General features: G+C 41.2%; 1 protein-coding gene across 1 annotated transcript in view; it reads left to right on the top strand.

The window, feature by feature from the left end:
* Nucleotides 1-8511: 8511 nt before the first annotated feature.
* LOC105826323 (chromosome unknown open reading frame, human C5orf63) overlaps nucleotides 8512-18140 on the top strand; it is an 18540-nt gene continuing 8911 nt past the window's right edge. The window contains exons 1-2 of the mRNA XM_012664279.1: nucleotides 8512-8559; nucleotides 8873-8974. The gene's annotated coding sequence lies outside the window, so the exon portion shown is untranslated. The remainder of the gene's footprint in view (nucleotides 8560-8872; nucleotides 8975-18140) is intronic.

The raw sequence follows: 18140 nt of genomic DNA, 5'->3' as shown, positions 1-18140 counted from the left end.
GGTAGGGCAAGAGATGTAGATATATCTCTTTTTGAGTTTTTTTAAAAAGTAACTCCTAAACACCTTAATACAGCTATACCCCTGTACTATACCCTAAAAAGGCAGATAGCACCAAGTGAAGAGAGATATTTTTCATAATTATATTTGAAACCCTGGTCCTAGCCCAACAAAATGGAGGTAAGGTTGCCAAACTCCCATGCTGAAGATGATGGAATCCAACATTTCTCCGAATATCTGAGAGCCAGGTAAGGGAGGTTTACAGTCACAGGATTACTTTTCTTTCTCCAGCTTTCCAGTCTCTATTGAATTGTTCTCTGGAGGTTTCCTGTGATTAAACCCTTTATATCAGTGACCTTCATGTAGGACCCAAGTCCTTCTTAGCGGTACCACTTGTCACTTGCCCCCTCTTCTCCACCACTATAGCATCAACAAGAACACGTGTAGTAGAACTTTCGCTGCGAAGGTGGGAGTCGCTGTCCTGGGTACGATGGGGAGACATATTGCAGGCCGTCACATCTCGCACTGCAAGAAAATCACTTTAAAACCCCTTATTAGTCCTTTCAGCCGTCCCACCACCAGCAATTTCTTACTGGCTGTAGCCACCCTAGCTCCAACCTCCCACATTTTTTCTGATCCTTCTCACCTCTCTCCCTTCACACCTGTTATGGGTCGATATATTCGAGTCCTAAATCCAAGTACCTGTGAATGTGACCTTATGCAGAAATAGGGTGTTTGCAGATGTAAGCAAGTTAAGATGCAGTTATTCCAGTGGACCCCAATCCAATGTGACGGGCATCTTTATAAGAAAAGATGACACACAGATAGACACACAGGGCAGAGGACCCGTGATGACAGAGGAGGAGCTGGAGAGATACAGCCGCGAACCACGGATTGCCAGCCACCAGCAGAAGCCAGGAAGAGGTCAGGAAAACGTCCACCTACAGCCTCATGGGGGGCCTGGCCCTGCTGACACCTTGGTTTGGGACTTCTAGCCTCTAAAACTGAGAGAATAAATTTCTGTTATTTTAAGCCATTCAGTTTGTGGTAGTTTGTTTTGAGAGGCCTGGAAAACCGGTACAATGCTCCCCTTCCTTCTCTCTCACTCCCTCTTCTTTCTCAGCAGAGATCTCTTTTATTATCTTGACTCCTACCCTCAGATCCTCATTTTGACCCACAAGCTGCTGATGAATGCGTTTCCCTGAATAAGGATTGTTCCCTCCCCAAGAGATATTCTGGTGCCAGAGGTTAAGAAAATATTTTTCCCCACGACCTACAGTGTATTTAGATTAGAAAAGCAAACAATCCAAGTGCCCAAATTAGATTCTGTGGTCTAATTTCTACAAACTGTCTGTTGCTCTTGATCAAATCAGCAGACCCTTGTGTGACACGCACTGGCAGCTTCCTGTCCGTCCCAGGTAGGGATGAAGACCCCGCATTGGGCGGAGCCTAGAACACGTGCAGACGTGGTCTCCAGGTCCCTCTGCCTCAGCCTGGACTGCTCGCCTGCTGCCATTCTCTGCTCCAGCCACACTGGCTTCTTGCAGTTCCTCATTTTCAACACATCCTCCCTCCACCCTCACACCACGGACTCTGCAGCTCTCGCTGCTTGGAACACTTTCTCCAGACACCTTTCCAGACCCCCTAATCATCTTCTGATCTCAGGTCACCAGTGCAGTCCTCTGAGCTGCCTTTCCTGCTGTCCCAGGGCTGAGGCACACTGCCCAATCACATACTTTTATGGTACCCACTGTTTTTCCTTAGTAACGTTTATTCATTTTTAATTACAATAGAAACTGTCTTAATTGAGCACCTCAGGGAATTATCTGATGTATTCCAATCCCTCTGTAACATGTATGGACGGATTGCCCAGAGCGTGATGAGCATATGTGGCTTCTGCCAACGCCCCCCCAGCACTCCTACTCCCACCAGCTGAGGCTTTGCTTACGGAGAGTGAGTTGTTTTTGTTCCCAAACCTGTTTATGGCAGTTGTACTTGATTACTATAATTATGTAGTTTAATTAAATATCACATAAACTGATCAAATATGAGCATAAAAAGAGAGTTACTGTTTCTATGAAAGCTAAGTTAAATGCTTTGGAGAGACCTGAAAAAGCTGGGAGAAAATACTTGCTCTTAAATTAGTTGTAGGCAAGACAAGTGTAAAAGATTGGGGGAAAAAAAAATAATAAAAAGCTAAGTGAATTCAAATCACTTCACAAGTGTCTTTAAGTTCTCCCTCCACTTTAAAGTATCTGAAACTGGAAATTGTGGATGATATGTATCTCATATAGCATTTTGAGTGGGCTTTATGCAGGAAAGAATAAAACTTTAGTTACTAGACCAATCTGCAAAGAAAACATCTTGGTTCTATCAAATTTGGCAAATGGATGTTCGTTTATGTGTTTTAAGTAAAAAATAAAATGTTTAAATATATATGTATATATGATTTACCACTTTAACTGTGTTTTCTAGTTAACTAGCTATCGGTCTTACTGTCATCGGAAAAAGGGACTTCTGCAGTTAATATTTATTGTTGTGATCATTTGATTAACATTAATCTCTCCCATTTGACTGAGAATTCTATCGTGTGTGTCTGGCTTAACACAAGTTCTAGTGCTCAGCTCTGGCACATAGTAGGTACTTAGTAGGCATTATTCTGAATGAATAAATAAATAAAAGATAATTTCCCTTTATTTTGCGCTATGCAGACGTAGCAGATGATGTAGTAAAATATTAAGCATATTTCTGAGCAGTAAGTGTGAACTTCAACTTTGTGGAAGACTGTTTGGTATGTTGGGGTACATTTGAGGACAGCAGTGTCTTTTCTTGCTGACTGATAGGCTGGCTGCTCCGTTTTGTCTGAACAGGGCTCCCTGGATGGGTGTGAATCTGAGCCAGGAATCATAGAAGGTGCTTTTTACTCTCCTCTCTTCATGCTATGAGAAATCTACTCAGCATAGATCTTGGTTTAAGGCTCCAAGATCCAGCCTTCGTGAACATAACAGATGTGTTTAATCCATAAAAATGAAGAACTTTTCTCATTTCAATTCCATTTCCTGCCTTTCCAGGTAAAACAAAACTTTCCCGGAGGAAATAATGTAAATACATTCAAACATTCTTAAAAGATCCTACGTAGCACAAAATATTGCTACTAACTGAACCATGTTTCTCCTCATTTACATTTAAAGAGGAGTATGAATGAAATAGTGGAAAAAATACAGACGGAAGTTAGGAAATGCTTTCCAATCCCTGTTTCATTGGGATCTCCCTCCGGAAAGTTCAATTGCCTTGTCTGTAAAATGGGTTTGGTAAAAATATACACCCTATATTCCAGAATTATTGTGGAGAATCAAATTAAATAATATCTCTGAAAACCCTTGAAATATTACAAAGGGTGATACAAATGTGTACTGTTTTGTTGCTACAAGGTCCTCTATACCATATTTCCTCACAGCTTCAGATCCTGCCCTTCTTCTTTGTGTCTGGCAGGCTGCACGCAATTCATTTCCTTTAGCACAGACACAGCAATCTTCTGTTATTACAGGTGAAAAGAGGTTGGAAGCTACTGATTTTAGAGTAGACAACAATGGTCTTGCTCCAGCTAACCTTTTGGGAAAATCCACGGGACACTCAACTCCCATCTTGCCCCACTATCTTTTCAAGACAGATAAAGAGGGAGGCATGAGTCAAGGTCCCCGTGAAAACTGTGATTTCATTGCTAGTATGGGTTTAAACTTAAACAGCGTTGGTATCCATCTGTAAAATGTCATTTCTGTTGGTTCCATCCTAGCAGCTCAAACAATAGAAAAATCACACTTTCTCCTCCCTCAATAAAATGTAAAAGTCTATAGTTTCTCTATAATATATGTGCAGTCAAACTACACTAATTTATTCTACAATTACTTTTATTTTTTAGCATTTTTATTTGGCTCTTATACTACATAATTAATGGTGTTTACATGGAAAGGTTGTTTATGTAAATGGCCTAAGTGGATTACTGAGCAAGCCTTAAAACAAATAAACATTTTTCTCCTTTTAAAATTTTCTTCACTCTCCTCTGAATGTTTGGCACAAGAGCAGAGTTTTTAAAATGTCCAAGGGGATATAGAAATCAAGCTTCTGAGGTCCATTCTCCCCTGGTGAGATGGGTTTATAATTCTGTTTCCTGTAATGGTTGGCCCAGGGGGAGTCAACAGTGACCTCACTGACCCAACACATCCCAGACTCAGAAGCCCATCTTTTCTTTGGGAGGTTGCCACTGTTTTTCTCCATGACCTTAAACATAACAATATCTGGCCCTTACAGATCATTTCCTGCAGGGCTTGCAGTACTGGGGATGAGAGACTCATCAGATAAACAAATATGTGCACTATAAAGACCAGAAAAACACCAGGAAAGAAAACCTACCAGTTTTCTGAACACCTCTGCCATAACAATTACATCACCCAGTTGTGGCAATCACTGGGATCGTCCCTCCTAGTCAAAGTTCAGATTGCATGTTCTATGAGTGGCAGCACAGAGCCAGGTTACTGTAAAATAGAGCTGGTGTGACAGTCACTACGTGCCAAGACATATGTTGTTTTCCTAAGGCATTCTGAAGGGAGCACATTGACATCGAAGGCTGTCTCTTTACTCCTGCTCTCCTAAAGGCAAAGCCAAGGGGGCAAGAGTGAAGATGCCCGGCTCCACACCCACATACCCAGCCCTTCAGAGGCCTTAGGAGGGAAGCTTGGCTCCAGGTTGTCTCTGGAAGAACAGGTAACTACCCTCAGAGTTATTGTAGCAGTTGCAGATCAGACTGTACCAGCAGGCTTACTCTAGAGCAGGCTTGAGCCTCAGCGCTAACCACTGAAGAGCTCAACCTAGCTGAGTTCTGAACTAACATTCCACAATGGAGAGATTCCTGCACGAGTCCTATCCAGATTCCCAGGGCATAGCTTAGAATTGCAGTCCAGACGTAGACTAGGAGAAGCAGGTCAAACGCCTGTGACAAGAATGTTTTGAATGAACAAAATTGCACAAGATCCAGTGCTACCTTAAGACCTTGATATTCTCTAAACACTGACTTTCACATCACTTGAAATATATTAACACGTGTACACATCCCACATTTAACAATTTTTCTATAAAAGGATTTTTATAGTTTTGCTTTTCAAAGTATTTGGCTAAAGTAATTAACTTAAAATATGCTATGATTTCTTGACACTTCTGACCTATTTTCAGAAACTCAGTGAAGGTGTCTCATCTAAAAACTGTTTTCCAATGTAATGAGGTTACAAATGTGAAATCCATCCACTAATGAAGCTGACACAGTGTTTGATTTTGTGACCATTTAATAAATGTTTATTAATTTTGCTTTAGTTGTCCTTTTTTATTTTGTAGACAATCATTTTTTCTGGTCAGACTGCAGATATTTTCCCAAGCAAATGTCCTATGACCAGCACTATGAGCCCTGCACCTAGCTGCTAAACTGGTCCTCTGGCTCATGGACCACAGTGAGTTCTCAGGGATTCTCAGACATTTCACAGCACGCTGCCCTCAACCAAAACAATAATATGGCGGCACCAAGTCTTGTGCCATCACTTAACAAAAGAAATTCTTACCAATTAAACTCAGATAATGAAAATGTGTGGATTTTTCGCTCCTTAGAGAAGTTTACCCATAGCCAATGCTACAAGCCTTCATTGCTGGCCTTCGTATATCCATTCTTCTCCTTCAGTGGATGAAATCAGGTTTCATAAATCCAATTTATTGTATGAAGCTTCATTTTCCAATGAGAAATGAGATTTGAAAGCTGATCTGGAGTTACATTTCTAGAAAACTTTTCTATCACTCCATAAAATGTAAGTTATGTATATTCCACCAAGGTGTTTATAACTAGACTCAAGATTACTACTTTAAAGATATTCTATCAGCAACTATTAAAGTGTACTTTATCAATTGACTGTGGTTTTTTTTTCTTCCGAAAGATTAGGTATTATCAGAGTGTATCAACTCAAAAATAACCAGAGCTAGTCTGTTGACAGTCATGAAATCCCCTTTTAGCTATCAGCAAATGCTGATGTGTTAAAGAAAGAACTTGAAAATTCTACTTTCTAAATATGTCCTCTAACGATATCACATATTCACTAGTTTGTTTAAGGGATTCATTCCTGACCTTGGTTTGCTGTGTATCCTTTCTTAAATCAGAGTACACATCGGCTGTAGAGTGGTAAACACTTGGATAATAGCATCAGACAGCAGGAGATGGAATTCCAACTCTGTCGTTTTCTAGCTGTGAAAACTGGAGCAAGTTATTAAGCCTCCATTTCTTCATCTGTAAAATGGTACTAATGATACTTAATAGGATTGTTCTCAGGATTAAACAGACTAATGAGTGTAAAGCTTTTGATGAGCAATCAATAAATGTTAGCTTTGAGTATTACTAGTTATTATCCGTCATTTACTCACTATTTATATCACCACCATTCAAGTCACCACACCTGGAACCTGGACTACTTAGGGGCTTCCTGACTGCTCTGCTTGTTCTGCTCCTGCCTATCCTAAACCCTTCTCATCTCCTCCCCAAAACCGAGGGATCCTTTCAGAATGGAAAAGCAATCAGTTCAATCCCCTTCCCACATACAAACAGTAAAACAAATTCCTCCAGTTACACTTAGCACAAACCTGAAAGGCCCAGGATGGCCTGTATCCTGTTAACCATTCCAGCCTGTTTCCACCCCTCTCCCCGACTCCCTCCATGCCACAGCCCGCTGGTCAGCTTTCCGTGTGCGAGTCATTCCACTGTGCTCCCTCAGCCTGGAGAGTTCTGTCCCTGTCCGACGCCCTTCACATTCCAGCCCAAACCAGATCACACTCATATCTTTTCACAAGTCCATATTCCTTCCCTTCAAAGTACTTAGCTGAAGAAATGCACGCTCTATTTAATAAAGGATAATTTCTAAAGTCTGCCTTTCCTACATGATTTTAAGTTTGGGGAGGGTATGGCTGCCAGTTTTGCTCATCGTGTTCCCCGTAACTAGTTCAGCCAGGACTCAGAGGCCAGTAATGCTACATTAACAAATGAATACACGCAGGCAGAGAGGTTAAAATGGCCTGCAATGCACCGTCTCAAAAAGTTGGCTACCTCGCCTGAGGCTCGTTTTTAAATGGTTACCACACACGCAGGGTCACTTTTCCGTAGCTTTTTCTTGGAGGGCAGGGTGTTTTACAGTTTGACCTTGTTTTTTGCGTCACTCTCTTCCCGCGCGGCCACCACGGAGGGCGGCGGTGGGACCGGACCTGCGCTAAACGGAGAGCAGACGGGCGGCGTGCGCGGGGCGGAACTGCGGGGTGCGGGGCGGGCGCCGGCGGAAGTGCCGGGCGGGGCGGAAGCGGCTACGTTGGCGGCCGGAGGCTCAGGTGGGTGCCGGTGGCCCCGCGCCGAGGGTGGGCGCTCGTGGATCCCGGGCCTGGAGCCGGCGCGCGGGCGGGCGAGGGAGGCCCGCGAGCCTTCCGCTGTGCCGCACGCTGCCAGTGTCGATTGTCGTTAGAGGGAATTTAATTAACCCAGAAGCCATAAATCCATGAACCTCTGGAGGGGAGGTTATAAATGCGCGCGCGCGCGTGTGCGTGTGTCTGTGTCGGAGAGAGAGAGAGAGAGCGCGCTCTGGGAAGCAAATAAATGACGGGCGGGAAAAGGAAGCTTTTTTAAGAGAAAGCAGAAAACATCTCAACTTCATGCTTCTTCCAGGGATTCATGGATTCCCCGTCCCGGGTTTAATTGAACTCTATGAAGGGGTAATACAATCACACTTGGCAGCCCGCTGAGATGACTGCCTTTTTACATAAATATTTTTGAGCAGCCATGTTGACCTTTAATTGGGGTGAAAAGGTTGAAAGGTGCAGCAGGAAACACTGAGTGCCAGGGCTCTCTGGACCAGCAGTCTGAACCTCTCCGCTTTACTGGGCAAAAGCAGCCGTCTGGGTACTGAACAATGAAAGAATAAATCAAATACTGTACAATTCTCCACAAATACTTAGACTTGTCAGTCACTCCTGACAAGTAACAGCTCATACAATTTTTTAATAAGTCAAAAGGGTAGAAAAGTCCCCACTAAATTGTCACTAACGTGAATAGACAGTGACTTCCTAAGGCTGTTTTTAACAAGCAGTGTTTCACCTCGGCGATCTTTATTCTTGCTTCTTAATAGATAGTGTTTATATGGTACTTTCTATTTTAATGTCCTTTAAAAAAAAAGCACAATATGGCCTAGCTTGACCCCAAGATTCTCAGCTCCTCAAGGACAGGGAAGGATCTGTTATATCATGGTTCTGTGTGAAATGGCATAGCCTAATAACCTGGGTCCTGCTCTGCTGAGGAATTGCCTGGAACCAGAAAGGCCCTGCTGTGAAAATTGAGATTGGTGGGGCTGGTGCTTTAGACAGACAGAATCCTCTTGCTTGCTGTGGTCAGCAGTAGCCATTTGCCAAAGAAGGATCAATTTGTTTTTTTTTTTTTGTCTCCTTTACCAGAGGAATATGTGGCCGTGTGGTTTTATTTAGATGGACTGTTGGCAGGTAAGTAATAGAAATGAGGATTTTCCAACTTGGGAGTTTATTGGCCTGTGTTTCTATTTTGTTCCAGATGCCTAGCTTGAAAGTACCCAGAGGCACTGTGGAGAGATGCCTTCAAAATAAGTTATATTTTTTATTATTAAAGTTTTCTTATTTCATAACTGGTGCATACTCTAGCTGGCTGATGTATTCAGTTACTCTAATGCTATGGCTTGGGGTTTCAAACATAGCAGAACCTTGAGGTAATCTGGTATAAGTAGTGAGTTGTTTTATGTTCCTTATTTTAAATCTAATTTTTGCCGCTACTTTATTCAAGGAGTGTACATCAGAGGAAGCCAAAAGCCAACTGGAATAGTTCCTGAATGTGGTTTTAATCTTGTTTGCAATTACACTGAAGGGGAGAAACCATCTGAATCAGGTACGTGTAGCTACATAGATAGCAGGGAGTAGGTGAACTTTCTCCATCTTTCTCCTAGTATCACATAACAAGTTTTAGGGACAAAATCATTTGGGGAAGAATTTACAAAATGAAAAGTTTTGGCTAAGTTTAGCATAGGTATGATTCTAGATCTGTAACTCCCCATCCCAGTACAGCCACAGGGAACAGGAAGCATGAAAACATTACTTTTATTCCAATCCTTACCAAAGTTGAAGTTTCTAGAGATGGAAGCAAACCTCAAAGTATCTACTGTTTTTAGAAAGTATCCATCTCCAAGCATTTCAGACCGTTTCACCAGAAAGTAATATCTGTAACAGCTGTTTTACTATTACAGCCTTCATCACCGTGGTATTATGTTCTTGGTTTATCAGTCTTTCTCCTGCCTGAAGTGTGATTTCCGTAAGGGCAGGGACAATATCTTAATCACTTTTATATTTCCAGTACCTGGCACAGCACCTGCCATGTTGCAGATGCTCAGTACATGCTATAGAAATGAAAAGACAGTGCCCCTGAAGGGAGGCTAGATCTATAAGGAGTGTGAAAACATCATTGGGGATGCAACAAGCTAGGCAATAGAATATAAAACAATAACCTAAAGGGGGTTACTAGATGCAGTTAGAAGTAATGCTTTAATAAATAGCCTGGAACGGGGAGGGACATATTTGAGAATCTGTTCGTTGGTCACCAAACTGCCTTCCAAGGAGATCTGACCTGGTCAGTTGCAGGGCTTTTGTTGTGTTGAGTGGAATATTCAAGCTGAAAGCCTCCACTAGCCTTGTCTCCTCACTCCCTCCAGGCCTGCAGAGCTTATCTCTTCACCCAAATACCTGCTCAGCAAATATTTGAAGAGTATCCAATCGAAGGTGTACCAAATTATTAGCTTACTTAGGGCACCAATATCTTGGTTTGGTCCTGCCTTAAGGATAGAGGACCTATATATGGTTGCTATTTTAAGTCTAAATAGGTTGCTCAAATAATATTGAAGGAAATCCATACTTGTCTTTTCTACTTTACTAACAGCATTCCAAAGGAGTTAAAAGTTGACAGCTTTTTGTGTTGTAACAGGGCGATCATGTGGTACATGCTGCTTCCTTCTGTTGCCAATGGGATTGCTGCAGAAACCAGAATGTTACAACTGGAAACAAATGAATTTCCTCTCATTGTTCTAACACTTTTCCATATTAATCATGAAATAGTGGGGAAATGATTTTTAGTTTAGTTTAGGAAGGACTTGACCTTGAATTATGTGATTTTTTTTTAACTCCTTCTTAAAACATGTAGTCCTTCCAGTCAACCAAGAGAAAGGATACTATTATTTAGTGGAAATTCAGTCAGCTAAGGCAACTTAGGACATAAGCCTGGAAGAAAGAGATCTAAATTGAGCTGTTTCTCCAGATTCAAAAATGAAATTAATGTGAATCTTCTTAGATTTAGAGAACAGAACCTCATTTTTATGGTAAAAGAATTCTGCCATTTGAAGCTGAGACTTTCCTCATTCTCTGCATCCTTAATTAAGCCTTATACAAAATGTGGTGTCTGTTATTTGGTATACTCTGAGGATTAACACATAAAGCTTTTTGAGATTTTTTTTAGAAGAAAGGGGGATGAACTTGGAGATCCCTTCTACTTCTGAAATTCTGTGTTGGTCTCATTCTATATAAAAATGTGTTATTGTTCAAAGAAAAAATATAGAGAATGGAACCAAAAAACACAGTATGAAAGACTTAGGTTAAACATTAGTTTTCTATCCATAAAGCAGGCAGAATCTCCAGAGTCACTTCCTAGTTCCAAAATATCAAATATTCTATCAGTGATAGCTGTTAAAAATACATAGAAGAGGCCTTAGAAGATTAAAGAATCTCACTTAACTGAGGATTGCCAGGGCCTGACCTCAAGAGTGGATGGTTCTCAACATTCAGATTGAACTCTGCCTCTACAGGCCCGAGGTCGTGTATCACAAGTCCAAGGAAACGCTGGATTTAGCAACTCATATGTCCATAGCCATTTGCTACAAAATGGGTAGAAATGAATGAAAACATCTTTCAAGTCTTTTGTGGTCATGAGGAGCTTTATCTCTTTGGCAATATGAATGGGAAATGGGTGGAATATTAGTGACAAATGGAAGATATTGCCTGATAGATAGTTTTTGAATTACAAACAGTTGTTTTTGGAAATGGGATTGTGTCCTTTTTAAATGGCAAGGAAACTGGCATTACTTGCTGGATACAGTAAGACTAATATGTTTTAATGAAATTGCCCTCTTCCTGGGTCAGTATTAAGTATCAGAGATATTTACAAAGGGAATGGGTCATGCTGGTTAAGAAGTACAATGTGGAAAGGAGTCTGCATAATTCCTTAGGCACTTTGTTCCCATCCCTTGAACTAGAATTATTTTGCCCTCATCTTAATGCCATCTTTATGGAATGAAGGAATTTTCAAATTGGTTTTTAAACTCTATTAAGCCCTCATGTATGATATAACCCAACCACATTATTCAGGTCTTCTTGGCTTTCAGGAACAGCTTTGCAGCCATTATGTCATAATTGAACCAAACTCTGTTGCACACTCTGAATTCAGAATATGCTGTTCTGGCTTCAGGCCAGTTGCTAAGTCAGTGTCTTTGGGATTGAGGATGGAGGTGAGGTACAGTGTGTGCAAACCCCATTGTGTTAACGGAATTCTCTGTGGGCTCCCGAGTACTAGAGGGAGTGTATCATCAGAGTATGATAGTGTTCTTGATTAGCATCATTATTTTATTTTTCTCAGCTGAATTTTTTTCTGGAAACCCTTCACTGACATTGTCGTTTGCGCCAACCCCATTACCTAGTAGACTCCTCTGAAGCAGTGATCTGGAAAGTGTGACTGCTAAGGGCTAAAGATTCTAAAACGAACTCCTGCTTACAATGAAGATTCCTCTCCCCTTCCACTTCACATTTGTCTTTGCCAAGGCAAAGATGGTAGTGCTTCCAGGTGTGGAAGAGAATACAAGATGAAGAGGCTCTGTCATGAAAAATAATTTTTAAAATGTGTCTAATAGTGAAAAAGGAAAATGCATTATTCTTCCTTTTAGGGGGAGCTTTTCTACCTCTGATGCTTAGATAGTTGCAGGAAGAGTGCCTGGCCACTCTAGTGTCACCTCCCCCATTGCCCAACTCTGTCCTTTCTGACATCAAGGCTTCCCAGTTATGACTGGAGAGTGAAAGGAGAGAGTTTGCAATGAACAGGTGCCTTTACACTTCTATCTGGATCTATGAGTGAATCTGGGTCCTCTTTAAAGGGCTGAGAATTTTAGGTTCCTACTGGTAAAAGCTACTTCAGATTCTTTGTTCAAGGCCTCGCGCAGTCACAGTCTATTTCTATGGCATTTTTTAAGCATGTGATTTCCCCTTCTTTGATCAGGAGAAAGTTTGAGGCCCCAAAGCTTGAGGCACAGTACCTCTGGGTCAGGACAAGTGGTAGCATTTCCATTTAACAGTTGACAAAACTGAAGCTTAAAGAGATGAGGATTTACCCAGTTTCTCAGAACTAGTTAGTGGTAGTTGCCTTTCTCTTTGGGGTTTATATTTATGAAATCCTCACCTAAAAATGCATTCAGGGAATTTAAACATGCTGAATTCCAACTGAAACTCTATATGAAGAGTAACTTTAAAGTTCTAAATGAAGAATTATACCATTTATACTTAATTCCCCCGTCTGATTGGTTGGTGGGAGCTGCGTTGGGTTATGTTTATTTTGACCTTCTAGACAGTTTATTTAGAACTGCTTGAAACAAGTTTTGTCTTTAAAGATTATCAATAAAATCCAACTTTACAATTACCTGGGTAGCTTCTTTTTTGACATACACAGATTGAGGACATCATTGGTAAAATAATAATGATACTGAATTTTTCCTTTTGAGAAACAAAGACAAATATTGGGAAAGAGCAACTGGAAGGGAACTGGCCTTTGCATAAAACCTGTCAAGGGGAAACCTTGATTCCTCAAAAACTAAATTTCAATGCCCTGTTCTACAACTTTGTGAAGGCTGGGTAAATGAGGCCAGTACCTGGTACCAAGGTATTTGCTAATCAGTCTTACCTAGACTTAGTGACATCCTCAGTAGCAGATAAATATGTTGGATCTTTAGTCATGTCATGTCTTAGAAATTCATATTTAAATAATATTCACAATCTGAAACTTTAAGCTTTATCCATTTTAAATATTTTTTCAGTTTTACAATTCCCTATTTCTGAGACTGCTATTTCTAGATATTTAAATCTTCCATTTGTGGCAAGTAAAAGCACATTTCAGTCAATAGAATCATTATTATTAATAATAATAATATCTTACTTGTGGTATTATTTAGCAATCAGTAGTTAGGCCTTACTTCTCTATTCTGCCTTATATGAAGATTTTTACATTTATTATCTCTTCTTAAGATACCCAGTCAACTTTTGCCTTCATTCTTCTCCTCCAACCTACTATCTCCATCTTCACCAGAAATATTTCCTTTTAGTTAAAATGTTAAATTAGGCAAGAACCAGTCAAGGTAGTTCATTTTAGGGGTAGGCATTGGTCAGAAGATTTAATTACTTTGAAGCAACATCAGATACATCACTTCTGATTTGTGGTAGACTATTTTATTGTCCCTGTTCTAGTCAAGCACTCGTCACTCTATTTGACAATGGACCACTCCCTCATTCTGGAAACACTTTCCCGTTGGCTTCTGTTATGACATACTTTCCTGGTTTTTCTCCTACCCCACCAGCTGGTCTTTGCTGGCTCCTTTCTACCCAGCCTCTAAATGCTGGATTGCCTCCGAGATCTGTCCTGGGCCCTTTTCTTTTTCTGTTCTATTTAGGTGATTTCATCCAGTTCCACAGCAGTAAATTTAATCCTTGAACTGATGGAAACTCAAATTTTTATCTTTAGCCCTGGATTTTTTCCTGAGTACCAAACCTGTATATGTCACTTTCTACTTGAGCTCCAACATGTCCCTAACTGAGCTCTTGGTCCCACATGTTTCTCAATCTCTTCCTACCTCAGTTTTCCTCATTTTAGTATTAATAAATGGCACTGCCACTCACCCAGAGGCTCAAGACCCAAACTGGGATTGTCCTTACTGCCCTGTCTTTTCTTTAACTCCTCATGTCTAGTTCATTGGCAAGTCCTGTTGGCTCTGTTTCCACTCTAGTCTAGGCCACTGTGCTTTTTTACCTAGACTCCTGCAGTAGCCTCCTAACTGGGTCTCTGCTTCCACTCTTCCCCCTCAATAATCCATTCTTCACATAGCAGCGAAAGCGATCGTTTGAAAGTGTATATGAGATCACGTCACTTCCCTCCTCTAAATAGTAGAATAAAAATTGTACTTAGAATAAAATCTCAATTCCTTAAGATAGCACACAAGGCCTATATGATCTGACCCCTACTCACCATTTTGGAGCCCCATCTCCTGCTTGTTTCCCCTCTTCCCCTGTGTTCTATGCTTAAGCCTTACTATCCTTTCTGTTTCTTCCAGTAAGTCACATTTGTTCTCACCTTAGGGCCTTTACATTTATCCGTTTCCTTTCCCTGAAATGCTCCTTTCAGATATTTGCACCTTTCATCCTTAATCTCAGCTCAAGCAATACTTGCTCAGAGAATACCTTAAAGAACCTACCTTAGTTACCATCACATCACCGTGTTTTACTCTCTCCCCTGTACATATCGCTGTCTGACATGGTCTGACATTAAAGACTGTCTTCACTAGAATGTGGACCTCATGAGAGCAACGTTCATCTCGTTCATCACCCGGCACCTATAGTAGTGTCTGACATGTGGAAAACATTTGTTGAATGAATGAATGACTCTCATCCCATACCTAGATTGTCTTAACTGATCTCTAACTCTTTTCGACCTCCATTCTCCTTTTTTTCTGCAGTCCATTCTGCATGTTCCCACCAGATTAATCTTCTAAAATGTTGATTTTGTCACATCACTCATTCAAATCTCTTCATTCGATCTCAAGACATACACAACAAATTAGACATTGCATAACCACTATTAAAAGTCCAAAAGTCCTCCACAATGTCATCCTCATCTACCTTCCAAACTTACTTTCCACTGTTCAGCAGAAGTCTCTTTGCCCCATTTAGGGTTTCCCCCATAAAATAGCTATGGCATTCCTACCTCATTACCTTTGTGTCTAACCCCAGATTTGGAATGCTTTCCCTTTTTTCTACATATCCAAATCCTAAATGATTCAAGATACTTATTTCTCTTGTAGAACCATCTCCAGTCTTGGCCCATAGTGCTTTTCTTTCCCTTTCTCTTAAAACATTTGAATTATACGACCCTGTTGTGATATCTCCTTTATGTCTAATTGCCCTGTACGTATACATGTCTTACCTTCTGACTAGGTTTTTTAGTGTGGGTTAGGATCGTCTCTTATTTGTTTTTAATCCTTTCTCTCCCTACTGTGGAACAAATGAGTGAATGACATCATTGGTTCACTAATCACTGTGAAGCCTGACATAATTTTTATTGTTTCAGTTAAGAATTCAACATCTTCCTCCTGAATCCACTGAAATACATTTGTTATTCTTGTTACTTGTAGCTAGCAAGCAGAGTTGATTATTCCATGTGAGAGCTTTATTTGAAGGCAAAAATTGGCTAAATACCAAGCAGGATGAAGACAAATTTTAATGTCTTAATTTTACTGAAAACTAGAAGAGGTTAAGGAAGCATGCATCTAGTAAGTGGTGGTTATGTAAATATAATATAATTATAATCTTATTAGATAGGCAAGGCCCACATTTCAAACAGGAGGTGAAGGGAGCATACATCTAGTAAGTGGTGGATATGTAAATATAATATAATTATAATCTTATTGGACAGGCAAAGCCCACATTTCAAACAACTAAAGAACTGTTTCACAGAGCAGTGTGTTGAATGCAATTTAATGTAGCACCCACTGAGTCCAAACTGTGGAATAGAGACATCTAGATACTTGGAAATTCTGTGGTCATAGTAATAATTTGACGGGAAATAAGAAGGGTTTTTGTTTCTAGGCACTCATGTGACCATCAGTCCTTTCTGGAGACTGATTCCCTGCCTGCTTCTCTGGTCCCCCGTTTGGTGAACCTGTTGGCACTGAAATCTGGAAGTAGAAGCTGCGTGAAGGGAGTGTGGTATGAGGAGCTGCTTCTCGCTCCCCAGGGCTGGGGCGTGATGCAGGCCTGTTCATGGTTTAATGTGTTGTGCAGTCCAAACTGCATAGTCAGAACGAACTGCGCATGACACCATGTACAGCTGGGCCCACATGTGGGTGGTTAGCTCAGGGTATTTGTCGTCTGAGTTGGCTCCACCTCCTTAGCAGTTCCCTGAGGCCAGGTAGCCTGACTGCTGGGGCTGAGGCTCTAGAAAAGCGCCTGCGATCCCACCCCTGCCAGGGAGTCAGGGCCCCACTCTGGGTTGGGCCTTCTACCCGCTACTCCCTGTTTCTGTTCTGTAGCCTCCTTCTACCCCAGCTTAGTCCCTTGGAATTGACATCTCAAGGTATCTGCTCAGTTTTCAGTTGCGGTTTGTCCCCATTCAGTGCCTCTCCTTGTCACTCATGGCTCCACAAGGGTCAATTTCTCTCTTGCCCTTGCACCCAAGATCCCAGGCTAGGGTCCCGTTTGTCAGGAAGGACGGAAGGTTTGGACACAGCTGACTGACCAAAAGCAGAGGAGCACTGGGGAGGCGTCAGTTTTCCCTATCCCTGGCTTAAGCCCGGTGACCCAGATGAGTCCCCTAAAACCAACCTCACCTTATTAAATAAACTGTTGGTAATCTAAAATAAGGGTTTTGTTCCCAAAACAGGTGGGGAGTGTGTCTGTGTTTCTAGTCATTTGGATAAAAATAGAAACGTTATACTTAGATGGCAATGAATGTGAAGTGTACTTAACTTCTCATGTTGCATACATGACTAAACGGAAGACTTGAGCCTTTCGTTATGGGATACAGGTTCAGTGAGAGCTGTGTAATAGTGTTTGGTTAATGTCAGCTGGGCATTAAATTTACATTATACTTTTGTGAAGAAGCTCCAACATTATCTGTTAATAACCAAAGTGGTACCTGAGCTCAGACAGACTTTTTGATTTTGCACATGAACTAACACTGTAGTTTGGTGTGGGGGGATCATGTGAGCCTGGAAATTTGGTGTGCCCAAAGCATTGTTTGTATGAATAAAGATTCTGGTCAGTGAAGGTCAGTTTCTCTACTCAAGCGAGAACAATGTTGTTTCCCTGCTCATCAGACACACACGGCGTTTGAAGAATCCAGGAGGCCCACGCAAGTGATGTGCAGCCATAGCCGGGGCAGCTCCTCATGCAAGAAATGAATAATCTTTAATAAAGACTCAGACGACCCGGTTTCCTTTTGAACTGTAATCAGTTGCCTTAATGGTATGCCCTTCAGTGCTTCGCAGGGAAAGTGCTATAAAGTTAAGTTATCTTCCTTACCTTGTTTCAAGGAGGGCTGAATTGGTCCAATCAGTCCTCCCCTCTGTTGTACTTGGTTCTGCTGTGAAGACCACTGGAGTCAGCCTCAGTGTTGCTGGAAGGCCAGCATTTCCTTTCTCTTTCAGGGTGATCTGTGCCTCTCGGGGGCACTGGACTTGAAACAGCAGGAGTCACCATCTTTATTGTTAGGCTCTGGAATTTGTTTTAAGCACGTTCTAAATCCAGTCTTATGCCTTTTGGGTTTTTTTTAGTCTGTGACAAAGGTGACCCAATTGTGCTTCTTTGATATTATGAACCCAGCTCTTTTTGCTCATATCGCAGAGGCATATAACAAAATACAAAGGACAAAATTGTGTCTGTGTGTGTAGTAAGGACACATATTTCATGACTACATTCAGTGACATAATGTCATAATCAAAAACATGTTGTCCTCGCACAGTCATGAGCTAACAGGCAGAGACCACCTTTCAGGATGTTTTTTTATAGTCCTGAGATACTGTTCAAAAATAATAGAACTAATGAAAATGTCACATTGACAGAGTAGCCCATATTAAGATTTTACTTTAAGAAGGCGTGATTTGGTGAATGTGGCATTGGCAGCAAGGGTGTTAGGGCTTACAGAGTCAGCACAATGTTCTAAGACGAATGTTATAGAGTTCCCAGTGAAGTATATATCTTTTTTT

Source organism: Propithecus coquereli, unplaced genomic scaffold, assembly GCF_000956105.1.
Source record: "Propithecus coquereli isolate 6110/MARCELLA unplaced genomic scaffold, Pcoq_1.0 Scaffold88, whole genome shotgun sequence".
NCBI lineage: Eukaryota > Metazoa > Chordata > Mammalia > Primates > Indriidae > Propithecus > Propithecus coquereli.
This window is presented reverse-complemented; position numbering and strand designations above follow the sequence as displayed.